General features: G+C 38.0%; 2 protein-coding genes across 4 annotated transcripts in view; one reads left to right on the top strand and one right to left on the bottom strand.

Moving 5' to 3' along the window:
• Positions 1–7952, bottom strand: part of SERPINI1 (serpin family I member 1) — an 84270-nt gene extending 76318 nt beyond the window's left edge. Inside the window, exon 1 of one of the 2 annotated variants that reach the window (XM_027541956.1) lies at positions 7837–7952. The gene's annotated coding sequence lies outside the window, so the exon portion shown is untranslated. The remainder of the gene's footprint in view (positions 1–7836) is intronic. The other variant, XM_027541965.1, reaches the window with a different exon arrangement.
• A 773-nt stretch (positions 7953–8725) lies between these two features.
• The window catches only part of PDCD10 (programmed cell death 10), a 48352-nt gene continuing 39171 nt past the window's right edge, over positions 8726–17906 (top strand). The window contains exons 1-2 of one of the 2 annotated variants that reach the window (XM_027541985.1): positions 8727–8844; positions 9985–10045. The gene's annotated coding sequence lies outside the window, so the exon portion shown is untranslated. Of the gene's footprint in view, positions 8845–9984; positions 10046–17906 lie in introns of both variants that reach the window. The other variant, XM_027541996.1, reaches the window with a different exon arrangement.

The following is a 17906-nucleotide window of genomic DNA, read 5'->3' on the forward strand; positions in this document are numbered from 1 at the left end:
AGATCCCTGTCTCTACATAACATTTTGTGCAACTCCTGAAAATTTCTTAAGATTAGATGATTTGCTTCCCAGCTTCTTGAACTTTTATTTCAGGGGTAGGGAGTACTTAACTTTAGAGATTCTAATTTCTACTTGAATTAAAAGTTATAATTCACTTAAAATAATAAGTCATAATAAAATAAAATCTAACATTTAATAAAATATTTAATAAGTATGTAACACATGCCAAGTATTATACAATGTACTTTATGTGAAATCTCCCTCTATCAATATAAACATCCTTTAAGCTACAGATTACAAAACCAAATTTTAACCCAGCTTTGTACAACAGCAGAACCCACATTCTTAACCAGTGTCTGACAAACTTTAAAAAGGACCAGATAGGAAATATTTTAAGTTTGTGGGCCATATGATCTTTGCCACAATGACTCAACTCCTCTCTTGTAGCAAGAAAACAGTCTTAGCAATACATAAATGAATGCGCAAAGCTGTTCCAATAAATTTGACTTACAAAAAAAGATAGTATGCCACAGGCCATAGGTTGTGGTCCCCTGCTCTTCACCAGCACACCACACTGGCCTACTTATTTTTCAAAGCCTTCCCTTATTACCACATAGTTCAATTTCTTCTGCTTCTGGACATGTGTCACAGCAACTGTTGTAATGCCATCATCCTAAATCACATGTCCTTGTTTATACAAATATATCTTACAATGTCATCTTTTGTTAAACATATTGACAAAAGATTATGCCAAGGAGTAATGATTTTATGTATTTTGTTGCATCTGTGTAACACCCAACTCGATGCTTCAGATTATAGTAGTTTAGAAATTTACATGACTATATCTAGAGTTTTGCCTCAATAAAACCACTGATCTAAGTTCACATAAAAGAAATATTAAGAACTGGACAATAAAGATGTTGATATGGAAATACAGACAACTGCAATATAGCCAAGAGTCCTATGGTCAACATCTTTGACTATGAGCTCTTTCAGTGTAGAAGAAATACTTGTTTCCATTGTCTTGGTTTCAACTTTTTTCACGCTTTCTTATCAGAAATCATAATTTACAAAACTCTAATAAGTTCTATGATGTATTTTTATAAGAATGAGTAATACTTTAGGTAATAATCAGTGTATAGATGTTGGTAATATTTTTTACATTTTAAAAATGGTAACAACACCATTTTCCAGGATTAAATTTTTTGAGAGTGAGTTCCTGTCTATGAAGCAGTGGCTTTTTTGGCCCTTTTTTTTTTTTTTTTTTGACAGATAGCATTTGTTTTTAAGTTTTGTTTACTATTCAATTGTTCTTTTATTTATACTACATCTATATTTTTCAATTTGACCTATATGAAGATTCTGTGATACTTGGAGGCTTAAAGCAGATTTAAAAATAGAAACATCCTTTCAATGCTACAGAAAATATCTGTAATGAACAGAACAGGACAAGTATTATATGTGATTTGGCTAGATGGTCTTTTAACTAGAGATACCATCAGTCTTTGGGAAATGCCTTTGCCCAGAGACTTCAACTCTGGTAGTCACAGAAACGAAAACTTGGTGTAAGAAGATCAGAGTTTTCTAACCTGGGGAGAAAAACAAACAAAAACCCAAATGAACAAACAGGAAACAATGAGTCAGTTAGAAGATGGAATACATTTTAAAGTTAGTAAAGTTAGTATAGTTTTAATTATCAGACTATGGCTAACACTATTGATTGGTTACCCCAAATTACATTCAAACCATTGTTCCCCTGCTTCATCCACCACAAAGGTCCAAAGTCCTTGATATCTCAACATCCCTTAATGCTAGGGGTAGCTACATGCCATGGGCCACTAAGTCCACAGTGGACATTTGGTAGAGGTCATTGGAAAAGCTTTTATTTCCTTATTAAAAGAGAAAAACTCAATAGGTACAAGCTGTTCCTCAGTCTTCCTGCCCTAAACTAGAATATGATATCTTGATCTGCAGAAGCATCCATCTTGTATCAGGCACAAGAGAAAGCATGAAGACAAAATCCTGACTACATTCAACTAGCCTCTAAACAAAAGGACACAACCACTTTCTTCTAGACTTTTTGTCCTGGAAAAAAAATAAATCCCTATTATTTCATGTCACTGTGCATGAAACTTGCAGCTGAAAGCATTTCTAACTGATACGTACTTACGAACTACTTTTTAAATTGTCAATTAATTTTGGCCACATAATGTAAATGAAATTTGGTTTTTAAGATAACCCTGGACAATAAGACTTCTTTCTCCTTCAAAATGTTTAATTATATATTAATAATTATTAACTAAATCTGTTGTTATACTAAAAAATGAATAGCTATTATTAGGTCTTTATAATTTTGTTACTGACATTTATTTTTAAAAGAGATTTAGAATAGTTAGTAGAGGTTACTTAACTGGGAGGCTGGATGTATCTAAAAGGCATTAATTGCTTCAGTGATTTTAAATTACTTTGTGAAGTACACAACAATTAAATGCTCCAATAACTGATTTAATTCAAGTGAATGGCAAAAATTATACATCATAATACAGTATCTATAGCATACTACTAAAAGGTGAAAAAACAATAAAATTAACTCTTTAAGTTATATAGGATTAAAAGAGCTCAAATAAAACTTAGGTTTCAGAACAAAATTTAGGTTATCAAGAAAAAGACAGAAGCAGTCCAATGGGGGCAAAATATCAGAAGTATCCCAGTGAGCTCTTGGAGGTCCATTCAAAAATGTTAAGATACTAACAGAAAAACAAACTATGGGTTGATAGGTACTCACTGAATTGCTAGACTGTGCTACAGAAATACTTTCTGACACTTGAGTTACTGTTACTGGGAACTTTGGTATATCTGGGAAAAACAATACACTTAGGAAAATGAAGTAATTAAATCAAAGTAAATTCCATCTGCCTTCCTTCCCATACTAAATTATGAGCTGTGGGATCAGAAGGCTTTCCTTTCTTAGCCTAAACCAGAAGAGGGCCTTGAAGCAGTGGCTTGAGCTTGAGGAACCAGGCGCACTTGAGCAGCTGGGCTGTATGGAAGGCCAGCACTGAGCTCTGTCAATGTCTCAGAACTCATCCTCTGCCCATGCTGGCTCAAAGATGACAAATACTTGAATAATTTAAATTTAATAAGTCTGAGTACGGTCTCCCATTGTAACCATTTCACTGAAAATAGAATATTCAAGAGCAGTTAAGTTTTAGTTAAGAGAAGGCCTCATGTTGTATTCACGTACTTTAAGTCTACTTTCAGGCGTTAAGGAAAAAAAAAGTAAAAAATGCGTATATATGTGTATAGTGGGGAATGTTACATAAAAGTACACCTTTAAGTCAGCACAGTTCTAGAGACAACGAGAGACCACACAAATTCCAAACTGCTTTGAATTAATAAATTTATATTTAAAGTATACACACATGCAAAGTTGCCACTAACTAAGCAATGTTTATTCATTCAGAAATCCAGGAAGAGGCAGTGATATTTATATTTAGCTTGATATAAGCAACTGTTGAGGGCAGTGGGCTGAATTTAGTGTAAAAAGAGATGTCTAAGAAAATTTCATTTTTCTAGTTGTACTTGTTTGTGAAAAATGTAGAATGCTTCATTATAGGTTGTCAAAATATAATGACTGTTATTGTTAAACTATGTATAAGGCTGTCAAAGTAAATACCAAGGGAAATGAAACTCAGTCTTAATTCTGAAGATACTATGCATCTGGTGAGGAAGACAGGAACTCAGTAACTCTATACAAGACACTGTGCTGAGCTAAAGAGTAATGCCATCGAAACATGAAGATTAATCAATCATCTAAGTCAAACTCTATATCAGTATGCTAATAAAGGCATATTAAAAAGTAAACAAAAGACAAGTTAAATATCTGCCCTTATTAAATTCACTGCTAAAGAACTATTTACAATTAAGTTCTCCAGGTCTTATAATAATAAAAGGAAAATCACATTTGAATTCTTAATTCTAACACTAATCAGATTGTTTCTGGAAGGTCAAGTACAAAAACAATAAATGCCCAATTCCACATGTGCTTAAACACAATAAATCTGACTTTTTAAAAAAAGAATGATTAGAAAAAATTGAAGAGTAAATTTAATTTTTATAGAATGAAATATGATTTTTAATAGATAAGCTTCAACAAAGGTATCTTATTAAGGTGTATGATGGTGAGCCACAGGTTCCTCTGGTTGTAGAAGGCTGATCTTAAGTGCCACTAGCAGGAGAGCCCTTTTCCTTGCCTATAATTCCTTGTCTCTGCGATGAATTTAGAAATGGGGGCACACAAAGTTGTAGGTAAATCTTTGCAGCCCAGTCGGAATCAAATCGGGCTCAAGTAACACTTTGGTAAAGGCTAAACAGCACAAAGACATTCTCAGAAGGCCTAATGTAGAGTAATTATTCTGTGAGGGCAACTGACTTCTTCATCAAAGTGCAAGATGTCTCAACACATACATTAAAGAAGTATTGGTTCCAAGTTCTTGAAATAGTAAGTGGTTATAGGGCAACTTCTTTCTGCTGGGCATGATGTTGGTGCTAAGAGCAAAAGACAGGAAAGGAGCATAGAGTCTCCAGGAGCTAATAATTGTTACTTAAAACACAGTTAACCAAACTTTAATGACTAAATGCTGACATTAAACATAAGACTGAAAATAAAACAGAAACAAATCTTTACCTCTGTATGACAATTAATCTTGATCCTCAAAGCAGTATTTAACTTTAGAAGATGGCTTTTAAAGGTGGCAGGGGCAGGAAGCAAGGGGTATCTTGCTTTAGTGTCTAGTTCAAGTACTTCTGTTATTTAGGGGAAAACATCAGTTTTTACTTTTTAATATTATATCCAAATAATACTAAGTTTCACATACACATATACACCTGCAGTAGTCTTTCCACTTTGCTTCAATAACCGATGATTATTCAACATGTAATGAATTAATGTCTATTTGGCTTCAGTTAAAATGATAATGTAGGAAAGTACTGTCTCCCACAATGGGTGTAGGCCTCTAGAAATTAATAACTTGGGGGAAAAAAAAGGTCATGAAATCACTTACAGGCATTCAACCAAAAAAGGATCAAATCTCTTTTTTCTCTTGCTAAGGGTATGTGTCTCATACATTTTTCCTCATATTTATCCCCCCTTGTCCTCTATGCCACCTATCCCTGTCCCACATCAAAACCATTTGATCTTGAACCTTTAAATCTTATTCTTTTGTGCTGCATGCAACAGTGAATCCTCCTATTAGAGAGAAATCCATGCTACTCAATTATTTTTACTCAATAGGCTTAGAGTTAGAATGTTATGTAAAAAAAAAGTCCAATATATATTGTAATTTGAAATTAACCAGGTCTTTCAGCTAAAGGACACTAATCCCATGAGCATCTTCCACTTGAGAGACATTCTGCATTCTGCTGATTTTTTTTTCCTTTCTCATCCTATATATACTCTGATAGCCATACGCAAATAGTAAAAATAAAGAGCAGAATAATGTGCTTTTAAACCAAGTAATGCTTCACAGAAAACTATAAACTGTCATATGAGGAACTTCTCACCAGTAACATTTAAGAATTCTGAGATTTAGTGTGAACACCAATTTAAAATGTGTCAAGAGTCCAAGGTAACAAATACTCAAGTGCCACATACTGCCAATGATTTTCTTCCTTATAAAAACATGGTTTTCTTATTCTCAAATGATACAGAAACCCAATCTTTTACACTGACACAATAAAAAAGATCCATATCTTGGAAAAAGGTGAAAAATTCTGTTAATACCACAGACTCATTCATTCATAATGAGAATTCCTTTTTGATGCTTCAAAGCATCAAGACCTATAAATAGTTGGGACTCAAAGTACATCTGAATTTCAACTGTTTTGGTATGTATTTTCTATCTTATTTACTTGATTACTAACTGACTCCCAACCAAACCCTGTCAAAAAGATCTTTTGATAAAGACCCTGAAAGAATTTCAGTGCCAGTATTATTCTTAATTATTATTATTACATGGTAGAAACAACCCAGTGACAGCAAGTATTCAGTTTCACAAAATGAAACAGTAGCAGAGCCTGAGACAGAAACAGACTGATTCAGGATGATCTACTTAATCAGAAATAACAAGGGCAAACACAATCTTTTCCAAACCTAACTACACCCTAGTACCCATTTTTCCACCTAAAATCATTTCCACAGGTCATATCAGCTATATGTAGATTCACAGACTCTCTGGTGATGCAGCAAAGATAAAATCCCTTCCTTAACCATAGTTGCGAAGTTTAGTGGCTACTGTTGCCTTTTCTTCCTTCTAAGCTCTTTGTTGCTTCTAATACTTACTTGATCTACTTGAGTACAATCTAAAAAGACACTGTTTTTCTAACATGTGTCCCCTATATATTTCTCTAATTGTGAGAGTATGGGAGGGGCTTTTGGAGTATATACATTGATTAAGTCACTTAGGCTTATCAGTGGTAGCGCTCAGTAGGATTGAACTTTAAGCTATGAATTTTTTCTAGCCATTTCTTTTCAGAAAAGAATTCTGTGTGTGTTACAGAAATAAAATCCAAAAATCATGAGTGAATCAGCAAACCATGGAAACAAAAAAATAGAAGGCAATTATTCCATTTTACTGACCCCAGTTAAAAAGAAAAAAAAATCCCAAATTAAAGTATTCAGGCAGACTCTGAAATATACAACTGTCACAAAGAAAGCATTTCTGGGCAAAATGTGCTGCAATATGCTACTATGATTAAAAGCTATGTAATCTGGGGGAACCTCTGTAACAAAAAGAAAATGAACTGGGCAAATAGCTTTTTACAACCTTTCTTTTTAAAAAAAGGCTGTAATTCTGTCATAGTTACACAAAGGTAGATGGGACTTTCATCTTTATCTAGAATTAAAAACATATTTCCATCTACAGGTATTTAATTATAGTCAAAGAAACCACACATGGTTTCGTACTGAGAATAAACTATTATTTTATAATACCATTACATGTGTTAAGTCTGAACCCATCATAATGCATACTAAGGGAAATCACTTAGCACATGATCTCTAAACAGAAAAGATCCTTGCACAGCTCTCTTGGTACTTCTGTTTGTTAAAATGTACAAATACTACTAGACACAAATGAGAGAATAAGGGGCAGCAGTGAAGTACAACATACGTTCCCACTGTAGGCTGAGTCCTGGTCTTTGTTCCGATATTCTAGAGCCACTGGCAGGGAAAGCTAAGTATCCCTCTATTATAAAAAGCATTTTTACATGATTGCTGGCAAAAGTTATACTTCTGATAGGTTCAATCATCTTGATTATTTCTGACTGCATTTGATTATTTAATAGAGATCTTGCAATTCTAGAAACCTGCAGTATAACCACCGAAAACGGATCTGTAGCAGGACAATCTGATAAAACAACATAAAGGGCACATAGTGAGGAAAACTGCAAAGTTATTTGACCAGCGAAACAGTTCTGAAGTAATTCTCTATCAATGACAAAATTTTCTGTATTTTACCAGCTACGCACCTACCCAAATATCATCCACCTTGCCCTCAATTAGCAGGGTTTCCTCAATATTAAAATCTCCCAGAACAGTTTAATGGTACAACTCAGATCAAAAACACTAACCACGCCCTTAATGCCCCGAGTCAAGCCACCTTTTGCTGCCTTATCCTCCCTTAAACTCCAAAAACGTATATCTTTCACCTAAAAGGGTTTGCACCAGTTCGCTAACCTTAGTCAGAGACTCTTTTTAGCTGTGCCTTGATAAAATTCCTATTGGAAGACGCTTTCTCCTGGGCAGAGCAGAAGCCCAGGAGAGGCACCCACGCTTACCTCCCACACACCTGCAACCCCTGGCGGGATGCTGGACCTAAGGCTTCGAGGACTGCGCTCCGCTCCTGTTCCTGCTCTCTCTCCCGGGAAACTACAGTCCAGGCTGCGCCTTCGGCTGCTACAGGGACCCAAGCTCCGCCTCCCCCTCCTCTAGTTGGCGAATTCAGCAGCTGTTGCTCCTCCCCCTGCTGTTCCGGCTGCTGTCCTGGCTGAAGGCAGCGGGAAGCTGCTGCTCTGGTACCTAAGCGTTTCCTCGCGCTCCTGCAGCTTCTTTGCCGCTTCCCTCCCCTGGTGACCCCTCTCCCCTCACGCAGTAGCCTGACACCTGGAGCAGCTCCCCGCCCCGTCAGGGCATATCCGCGAGTAGCCTAGGCTCAACCTATCCCTGCCCGACCCGCAGGTCTGAACGATCGGTGTGCCTGGTGCTTGGCCGCTTTCGGGGAAACTGATCCTTCGGCCGGAGCGCATCCCCACATCTCGCTTTCCCTCCACCCTGGCGATTCCCCAGTGACTTCCCCGCCGCCCGCGAGGCTCAGCCGCCTCACTTTAGCCACTTGAAGCTCTTCCCCCACCCTCGTTCCCTCCTTGCCTCCGCTAGCCCGCCCCCACAATGGGTGAGACGCCTGCCGGGCCGACCCTGCATCCTGATTGGCGCAGGTGAGAGCTGACCCCTCCCTTCCTCTTCTTTCTGTGCACCCTCTCTCTTCTTCTCACCTCCTCCCGCAAAGGCAGGGACTCTCTCCTTATTGGCTAAAAGTGTCCCCACCCATAGTCTTCGGTTGCATCGCATAGCCTGACGGGAATTGTAGTCCTGGGTATGCAGGAATTGCCGATGATGCCAGCGAGCGGGACTACGAGTCCCCATAGGCCCCTGCGCGACTCCGGCTGGGCAGGATTCCGGACAACGCCTGGTTCCTCTCGGGTCCTTCCGGCGTCGCCGGAGTGAATTGATCCGGGAGTTGAAGAGGGCTTCAAAGGTGGGAAGTGAAGTCAGTACCTCAGTAACCGGTAAGGTGTGGCTGTTCTGTCCCAGTCCCTGTGGTCCCGCGTGGAGCAGAAGAGGTCTGGGGTCACATGGGGGCCGTGGCTAAGGCACTAGGGCTTGGTTCTGGCAGGCGGAGCGGACAGGGCTGGGAACGGGGCCCTATGGGCGTAAGCGAGGTTACCCTACGCGAGTGGCGTAAAGCGGGTTTGTAAATGCCGCCTGCCCTGCTCGGGCCTGAACGCCTCCAGGAAGTCTCCTGTAGGTGGGGGCGGGAGGGGAAGGGCGAGGTTGGCCTCTGCTGCCCCCGGAGTAGGGAGAGGGCGGATGTGCCTGGGGTGGGGTCCTCTGAAGGTGTGGCTTGGGGCGGGGAGATGAGACTGCTGTTTTCCCCTAGCTTTAGAAGTAGGATAGGGAAGGAGTGGAGGAAGGAAGGGGCACTTGGAGTCGACTCTTAAGGTGACTCGGTTTATGCCCTTTGAGAGAAGAGAACTGTAGAAGGAAGAGTCAAAATGTTGACAGAGATCTACGGATTCAGTTCCAGTTTCATGATGTGGTCCCTCTAAGGAGGTAATTTTGCTCCGAATAGGCAAGTTTAACTTTATAAAGATGTAATTCCTAATATGTATTTACACCTTTGCTGTTTCAAGGAGTATTCCTAGTGGGATGCTAATAAGGAAACTGAGGGGGTAAATGATGTGCACAAGGTCACACACGTAGGGACAGATCTTCTGACTCTAATCCATTTGTAATCCAGCTTCTAAATCTGAGCTGCCGTACCAGAAAGAAAAAGTGGGGAGGTTGGTTGTGTTTTTTGAAGAGGAAGTTGCAAAGTAATGCATTTTAGGTATTTCTAAGAAGCCATCTGTGAATTCCTCAATAAAAGAAGCACTCACTCTAATCTGTTGTTGGAAAAATAAGAATCAATTTCAACTTAGCTGTTTTTTCCTCATATTAGAGGTATATTCAGTAATGAATGGTGCTACCGTTTTAAAGGGTAGTTAATGGGACAGGAGAAAGGTAACAATATGGCTCATCTCTACTCTTGAAAGATACTCCTTTCCCTTTCTACTTTAGGACTGTATTATTATTATTATTCTCAACTGAGAACAATGGGATTGGGATTCTTCCACGAAACTTATTTTACACTTTTTCAAATAATACAGCATCAAGAGACAGTTTAGTGTGCTCATTACTAGAAAAGAAGATACGCTGCATTTCTTGGAGGTAACATGACGTTTTTGTTTTTACTTCCCCTCATTTTCTTTTCGTGTGTGTGTGTAAATAACATCAGGCTTTTGTATATTTTATTTTTCTTACCATCTATGAGTTTTAACTCATCCTTGTTTTATGTTAAAGAATGGAAAAATAGTACATTTATGTTTTGTATTGAGCAGAAAATAGTGTGCTTGTTCCAGTCTTATCCATTGTTGTGACCACATATAATTACAGTGCATAAATATTAGACAGTTCTTTAATAGAGTTTTAGTAGTACATTCATTGACATTTGTTCCTAATAAGTTTATATATAAGAATCAGTTATCTGCTGATCGCAGGTAATCTGTCATGGCTTACTGTTGTATGCATTGACCATTGAAATATGGCGCATTTGAATGTACTCTGCAGTTATTAAAATTACCCACAATATGTCTTAACTTTTGAATGCAAAAACACTTTCTAGGATCAGGAGTTCTATTACATTCCTTTTAAAATAAAAATGACTTTTAAAATAAAAGAGAGGTGTAATACTATAGAATGAAGTAAAATCAAGAATAGTTAGCACCATGAGTAAGAAATGCAGTACACAAGAAAGGAAGACCTAGCTAAGCAAGTGGACAATTATGTGGAGATAACTGACTCAGTGCTGTGTTAGACGGGTGCGGTAGTTAAAGTAAACCATAAACTGATCATGAGTCAGTGATAGTAAAGAAAGAATGTTAATATATTTTCTATATGGCCACATACAGGCATTTGGTTTGTTGGAGGAAGTGAGAAACGAGTTCTAATTTTTGGCATGCATTTGGGAGGTTGTGGAATGAACTTTTGAACCAAAAGTCAGCAAAATTTGGGAATTAGTGAAATTGACATAACACACTTTGGTGCTGCTGCTGCTGCTAAGTCGTTTCAGTCGTGTCCGACTCTATGTGACCCCATAGACGGCAGCCCATCAGGCTCTCCCGTCCCTGGGATTCTCCAGGCAAGAATACTGAAGTGGGTTGCCATTTCCTTCTCCAATGCATGAAAGTGAAGTCGCTCAGTCATGTCCGACTCCTAGCGACCCCATGGACTGCAGCCTACCAGGCTCCTCCGTCCATGGGATTTTCCAGGCAAGAGTACTGGAGTAGATTGCCATTGCCTTCTCCGAATGCACTTGTCTAGTGCATGCTAATTTTTGTCCTTGGTTAGATTGTACCACTAACTTTTCTTCATCTCTGAGGGTCATCGTAGTTTTGGTATTTTGTCTGGTCAGTAACAGAATGGTAAGATAATGTTTTTATTGTGTTTATCATCTTTCAGTCACATGCTGGAGTACTGTGGTGGTATAACTGAGTACCTGTTTACAAAGAGAATAAAGAAAGAAGTTCAGATTGGTTTTAAGTGCAGGATTCTGTAACTAGTAACTGGCGGTACCAAGGCATAATCCAGGTCTTTTAACTATAGATCTTTTTAATACTTTGAGATAAAGACTCAGTTTCCTTATTTATTTTTACATGAGAAAAAGACTTAAAATGACTTAAATATTCAGGTACTATTACCCTGTTACTCTATTCAGTGCTGACAGTTTCTCTTTTGTTTCCTGTGTAGCTTTCCAGCCTTATCTCCAGCCTTTCTTGTTTACTGTGCCTTTCAGTTACTACCTGCATTACTGTGCCTTTCAGTTACTACCTGCATAAGCTCTTTCCTGACTTGGGGGCATTTATACCTGTTTCATCCTCCTGCTTGGACTGCTTCACCTCCCCTTCCCAAGTCTGGCTCTTTTCAACTCCATGGACTGTAGCCCACCACACTCCTCTATCTATGGAGTTCTTCAGGCAAGAATACTGGAATGGGTAGCCATTCCCTTCTCCAGGGGATCTTCCCGTCCTAGGGATTGAACCCGGGTCTCCTGCTTGCCTTGCAGGCAGATTCTACTGTCTGAGCTACCAGGGAGGCCCCAAGTCTGGCCAACTCCTAGTTAATTTTCAAGTCTCAGTTTAGATGTCATTTCTCAGGGAATGTTCCCTGACCTTTGACTCCTCCTTCCTCAAACTAAGTTCCTACTATATATTCACCATACTCTGTACTTTTTTGTAGCATCATCACAATAGGAACTTAATTATTTTTGTGTTTATTTTATAAGTGTCTGTCTCCCTCACTAGACAGTAAGCTTCCTGAGTGGGCCCTTATTTGTCATGTGCCTTACCTCATTACTTACACAGTGCCCAGCACAAAGTTAAGTAGTCAGTAATTATTTGCTGAGTGTATGAATAAATGTAAGTGCTTTCATGCACAGTGCGTCCATACATAGTGCATCCAGCACTCTGCAAGGGGCAGAAATACAAAAATGCATGAAAGAGATGTGTTTCCTACCTTTGGATAAAAAGAGGTTATTGACAGAAGTTGGATACAAATTATAGAAAGATGTTTGTTCTTTCTTGGAGGTCTGTAAAATGGGGCTAGTTTTCTGTGTGGAAATGGCAAAGGAATCATTTTCTATTACAGCAAAATTTCTGTATAACAGTGTTTTTGGAGACCTTATCACTATCCTGCTCTTTATTAATTATAATAAAATATAGATATGCAAGAAACTAACTTTCTGTGAATTCTCTTCTTCCCTGTTAGCTCGTCTGTCTTCAACAAAATTCATGATTTTCCCTTTTCTTTGTTGTTTTTTAACCACAGTAATCTTCCTTTGAATTTTACCTTTAATATAACTTGCCTTAGACAGGGTGACTATAAAACTGAGTGGTGTTTATTTCAAAGGAGCTTATAGTTTGAGCTTCATGAAAATTGTCATATTTCAGTGGGTCTTAAGGTAATATCTTATTTCTTTAAACCTCAGTACTTACAAGAGTAAAAATATTACTTTCGAAACATGAAGACAATTCAGAAATAGATTGTGCTAGGTTTTGGTTCTGAAAACAAATTCTCTGATCCTTCAGAGTACTACTATAATGGTATAGAATAAGTTCAGCAGCTCAGAGTTGCTGTAGCCTTGCATGGCTTCATGAATTTACCAGTTCACTGTCCCACAAAATATTGTCAAAAAGTGCTTGCTCATATTTAGCCCAGTTTTTATTATTAATACAAGTCTTTGGTAAATCCTAAACTTATATTTTTAGGTAAGTCCCTATGTTACTTGAATCAGGGATAATAAAATTCGTATTGACCTAGCATACCAATAAGTGAAGGATAAAACTGAGGTACTGCTTCTTATATCTTGTTCAGTTATTAAGGTTGTTATGATTGGTAACGTGTGCCAAGAATTTTAAGCTAATTCCATGTTAATTTTTTCTCCACAATATAAACTGCAGAAGTGATTTAGAAGTTAAATTGTGTGATTGATGGTGTATATTACTGCATTTGAAATGTTATAGAAAGTTGCAGTGTTATTAGTGATTTATATTTTAGCAGTACAAGCATGCACACACACATGATGTAAAAAGTGAAAGCACCTTTATTGTAGCAGTTAGAAATAATTTATTTGCAGAAAGGTAAACTGTGTAGTTTGGTGGTCCATTTTTGTTTCTATGTAGAATTTAGTTTTCTCATTTTAGCTACACAATTAATTGCATCTTGGATACAATGTAATATTATAATCATATTTTTCAGGGTCACGCTTACGTTTTTTGGTGTGCATAATCTTTCTTTTTAACCACTTAAAAAGTGAAATGGGTCTTCAAACTCAGTGTCACTGTACAGTTGTCTAGAATCAGGTGTTGCTATTTAAAAAAAAAAAAGATTTTTCTTTTTCATCAGCTGGCTTATGAATTATTGGGTAACAGCAGTGGAACATATTAAGTAGTAGTCATTACTGTTTACTCAGGCCAGTCCTTTGGCAATAAGTTTACCAGAAAGAGATAGATTGTATAATAATGATACTTTGATTTATTCATTTATCATATATTTGTTAAATATATATTATGTGTAAAATTGCCTTAAATCTTTGTATGAGCCTGTGATATAGAGGCACTATTATCCCCAGTTTAAGAAAACTAAAGTATAGGGAGGTTAAGTAACTTTCGCAAGGTTACACAACCACTTATTGCTTGGAATTAGGATTTAAATCCATGCTGGTGAAGTTAAGACACTATATTTTTAATCATGGCAGTAAAAATGATGTTAGTTTTTGAGCACCGATGGAGGGCTCAACTTAAAGAGTTCCAGTTACAAAACGTTGTGTCTTAGATACTAAAGTCAAGGTGGCAGGCAAAAATTACTTAAAATTTACTCTAAAAGGAACATTTTGAAAGTTACCACATTGGAAACTGACATAGCATTAACAAATACATTTTTTCTCTAGCAGTGGAATAGAATTACTTTTCCTTTGAGTGCTGCGTCAAGTATTTAACTTGCTATTCAGAGATCTTTCTGGAAAGGAAATATGTACATTATACTACAAGAGTCACAGTGTGGTGAGCCTCTCATTTGGGGGACAGCTGTGGCTCTCAGTCCAGTGGTGGGTAGCAGCAGATCCATGTCTTTATCACTTTCATTCAGGGGCTTATATTTGTGGAATGGAGTTAAAATCACCCAGTATTTCAATAGTTATTTTTCTTTTTGTTTTCTTCAAAAATGAAAAATGTTAAACGTGCCCGTTGAATTTGCATAGGGCAAGTATATGTATAGTATGACACAGGTATGCTCCCCGGAGTTATGTAAAGTGGCAGCTTGACATGTATTTCTTTATTGTCTCTCTTCCCTACAAGACTGCACACCCTCAAGGGCATGGACTATATCTAGCTTTTCATTATCGCATCTCCTACCCTGCTGCTGATTTAGAGTGACTATGAAGATCCCCTGGAGAAGAAAATGACAACCCACTCCAGTATTCTTGCCTGGAGAATCACATGGACAGAGGAGCCTGGTGGGCTACAGTCCACGGGATTGCAAAGAGTTGGACACGACTGAGCGACTACACTTCCTTATGCAGAGTACTGAGCTAGGTACTAGGAAATAGAGAAAGGAATAAAACTTCTGTACAGTGTTTATAATTTAGTGGATAGTAGCGGGGTGGAAAGACCATTATATGGACATTTGGTCTTTCTGATATATTAAGTACTTGAACATGCATCAATTCATTTGATAATTTTGCATCAGAGCCAATAGGAAGGGGGAAAAAATGATAGTTTTTCTGAGTTACCTTCGGGTCCCTGGCACTGAAATATGCCTTTCTGCCTTATTCAGCCATCCTGTCTTCAGGATGAACTGGAAATCTAATGGAGTTTGGAGTTCAGGAAGGACAAAACCCTCAGGTGTTAAACTCTTGCTTCCTTCTTAGACTTCTTATGTTGCTGGAACCAAAGGCATTTGGGAATGGTAAATGAGTCATACCTAGCCTCCAGAGTGCAACTGCTCCCTATAGCAGTTCACATTGTTACAAGGCTGTCTAGTTTAATTCCATAGGATTTCGAATAATGCTGTGGCCTTTTATTCAGGAGTAGACACTTGGCAGATGACTTTATTCGTAATAAAATTGGCATTTTGACAGTACTGTCAAAACTTGAGAGGTTTCTGAGGTCCTCCCTTAATTTTGGTGTCCTTCCTTGAAAAATGAATTACAGTTTTATAAGTGAAGGTCATGGGAAGAATTGTATATACGATACAAACAGATGCCATTCTGTCTCCTTCATTTCTTCTTGTGACTAATAGCATTTTTATTTGAGATCACTTGGAGCTAAAGGTGAAGTTAAATGTCATTATCTAGATAGAATCTTGTCCTTATTCTCACTTACTGTTAAACAAATGAGTCAGAGTCCATTTATTAGGTTGGTGCAAAAGTAATTGCAGTTTCAGTCCGTGAATTTTAAATCATAACTTGGCTAAAATACATCTTTATTAATCAAAATAGGAACCATTACAATCAACACATTTTTGCCAATGAGAAAGAAGTTTGTTTATTCCTGTAGTGTAAAAATCCATGCTTGGGGATTCAACAAACTCTTGGAAAGCATTTTCTGCATCCTTTTGGTTATGGAAGCATTTTGCCTGCAAAAAGTTGGTGAGATGCTTGAAGAAGTGGTAGTTGGTTGACGAGAGGTCAGGTGAACCTGGCGAATGAGGTAAGGCCCAATTCATTCAACTTTTGAAGTGTTGTGCAACGTGTGGTCAGATGTTGTCCTGGATAAGAATTAGGCCGTGTAGACCAGTGCTGGCTGCAAGCATTGCAGTTTTCGGTGCATCTCATCAATTTGCTGAGCATACCTACCAGATGTAGTGGTTTCACTAGGATTCAGAATGTTGTAGTAGATCAGACACTACCAAACAGTAACCAGGACTTTGGTGCAAGTTTGGTTTTGGGATGTATTTTGGAGATTCTTCTCAGTCCAGCACTGAACTTGCATCACCACCAGTTGTCATATAAAATCCACTTTTCATCTCACATAACAATCCAATCGAGAAATAGTTTGTTGTTGTGTAGAATAAGAGAATATACTTCAAAGCAATGTTTTTTTTTTTTGGTTTGCAGTCAGCTCACGAGGCACCCACTTAACTAGCTTTTTCACCTTCCAGTTTGCTTCTAATACCAAGTGATTGTAGAATGGTTGAGATGTTGAGTTCTTCAGCAACTTCTCCTGTAGTTATAAGAGAATCAGCTTCAATGATTGCTCTCGGTTGTTGTCAACTTCTGACGGCTGGCCACTGTGCTCCTCATCTTCAAGGCTCTTACCTCCTTTGCGGAACTTCTTGAACCACCACTGCACTGTGTGCTCGTTAGCAGTTCCTGGGCCAAATGCGTTGTTGATGGTGTGAGTTGTCAGCGCTGCCTTATGACCCTTTTTGAACTCAGATGAGAAAATTGCCCGAATTTGCGTTTTGTCTAACATCATTTCCATAGTCCAAAATAAATATAAAATAAACAGCAAGTAGTAAATGATTAGCAAAAAAACATAAAGTGAGAAATGCACTTTAAAATAATGTATAACATAACCACATTTATTAAGAATATATTCCAATATCAAACAGCAAATTTCAACAGTGCAAAACTGCAATTACATTTGTACCAACCTAATATCTGGGGCTAATAATTTTAGCAACATTTAAGCACCTTGTGGCAGTCTTGTGGTGCAAAGAAATTTGATAAAGAAAATACACATTGCATACTGTAGCGAACCTTAGGCGATAAGGAGTTATTAAGGAAAATGTAAGACTATAAGTGATACAGAGCAGGTAAGCCTGAGCCGTGTGTTACGTGTGTGTGTTAGTTGCTCAGTCGTGTGTGATTCTTTGGGACTTAGCCCTCCAGGCTCCTCTGTCCATGGAATTCTCCAGGCAAGAATACTGGAGTGGGTAGCCGTTCCCTTCTCCAGGGTGTCTTCCCAACCCAGGGACAGAACCTAGGACTACCACATTGCAGGCAGATGCTTTACCATCTGAACCACGAGGGAGCCCACGAGAGCTTAAGTTGAATTTCTAAGGGGTTTTAAAGGAAGGCTTTAGAGTTGTATTAGAGAAATTGAAACTCACAAATACTAATGCAAAAGAATATAGACATGTATCTTAAACACTAAGGCAATTAGGCGTTTAATTCATGAACCACTAGATTAAGAACTTCGTGGGCAAAAGATGAACACATTCAAAGGAACAAATTTGCTTCCTACCCTTCAACAAATGTTTTCATTTAAATTTTGTTCAGACCAGAATTGAACAAAACTTTAGGCATTCAAATAGGGGGAGAAAATAGAATATTGTCACTGCCAAAGAGATGTGTCTTTTCCCCTGAACTTGTGCAGAAATATCTTAGAAGCTCAAATAGCAGTTGCTATTTTTGTTGTTCCCCTTTCCCATCAGAGGTAACAAGCCTTTTGATTCTATTCTCTTTTGGTTTTCCTGTATAGATTATCCCCTCTTACAGATTTTTTTGGGAAGTTCTTTGACCACATCTTGA

Source organism: Bos indicus x Bos taurus, chromosome 1 (genome assembly GCF_003369695.1).
Source record: "Bos indicus x Bos taurus breed Angus x Brahman F1 hybrid chromosome 1, Bos_hybrid_MaternalHap_v2.0, whole genome shotgun sequence".
Lineage (NCBI taxonomy): Eukaryota > Metazoa > Chordata > Mammalia > Artiodactyla > Bovidae > Bos > Bos indicus x Bos taurus.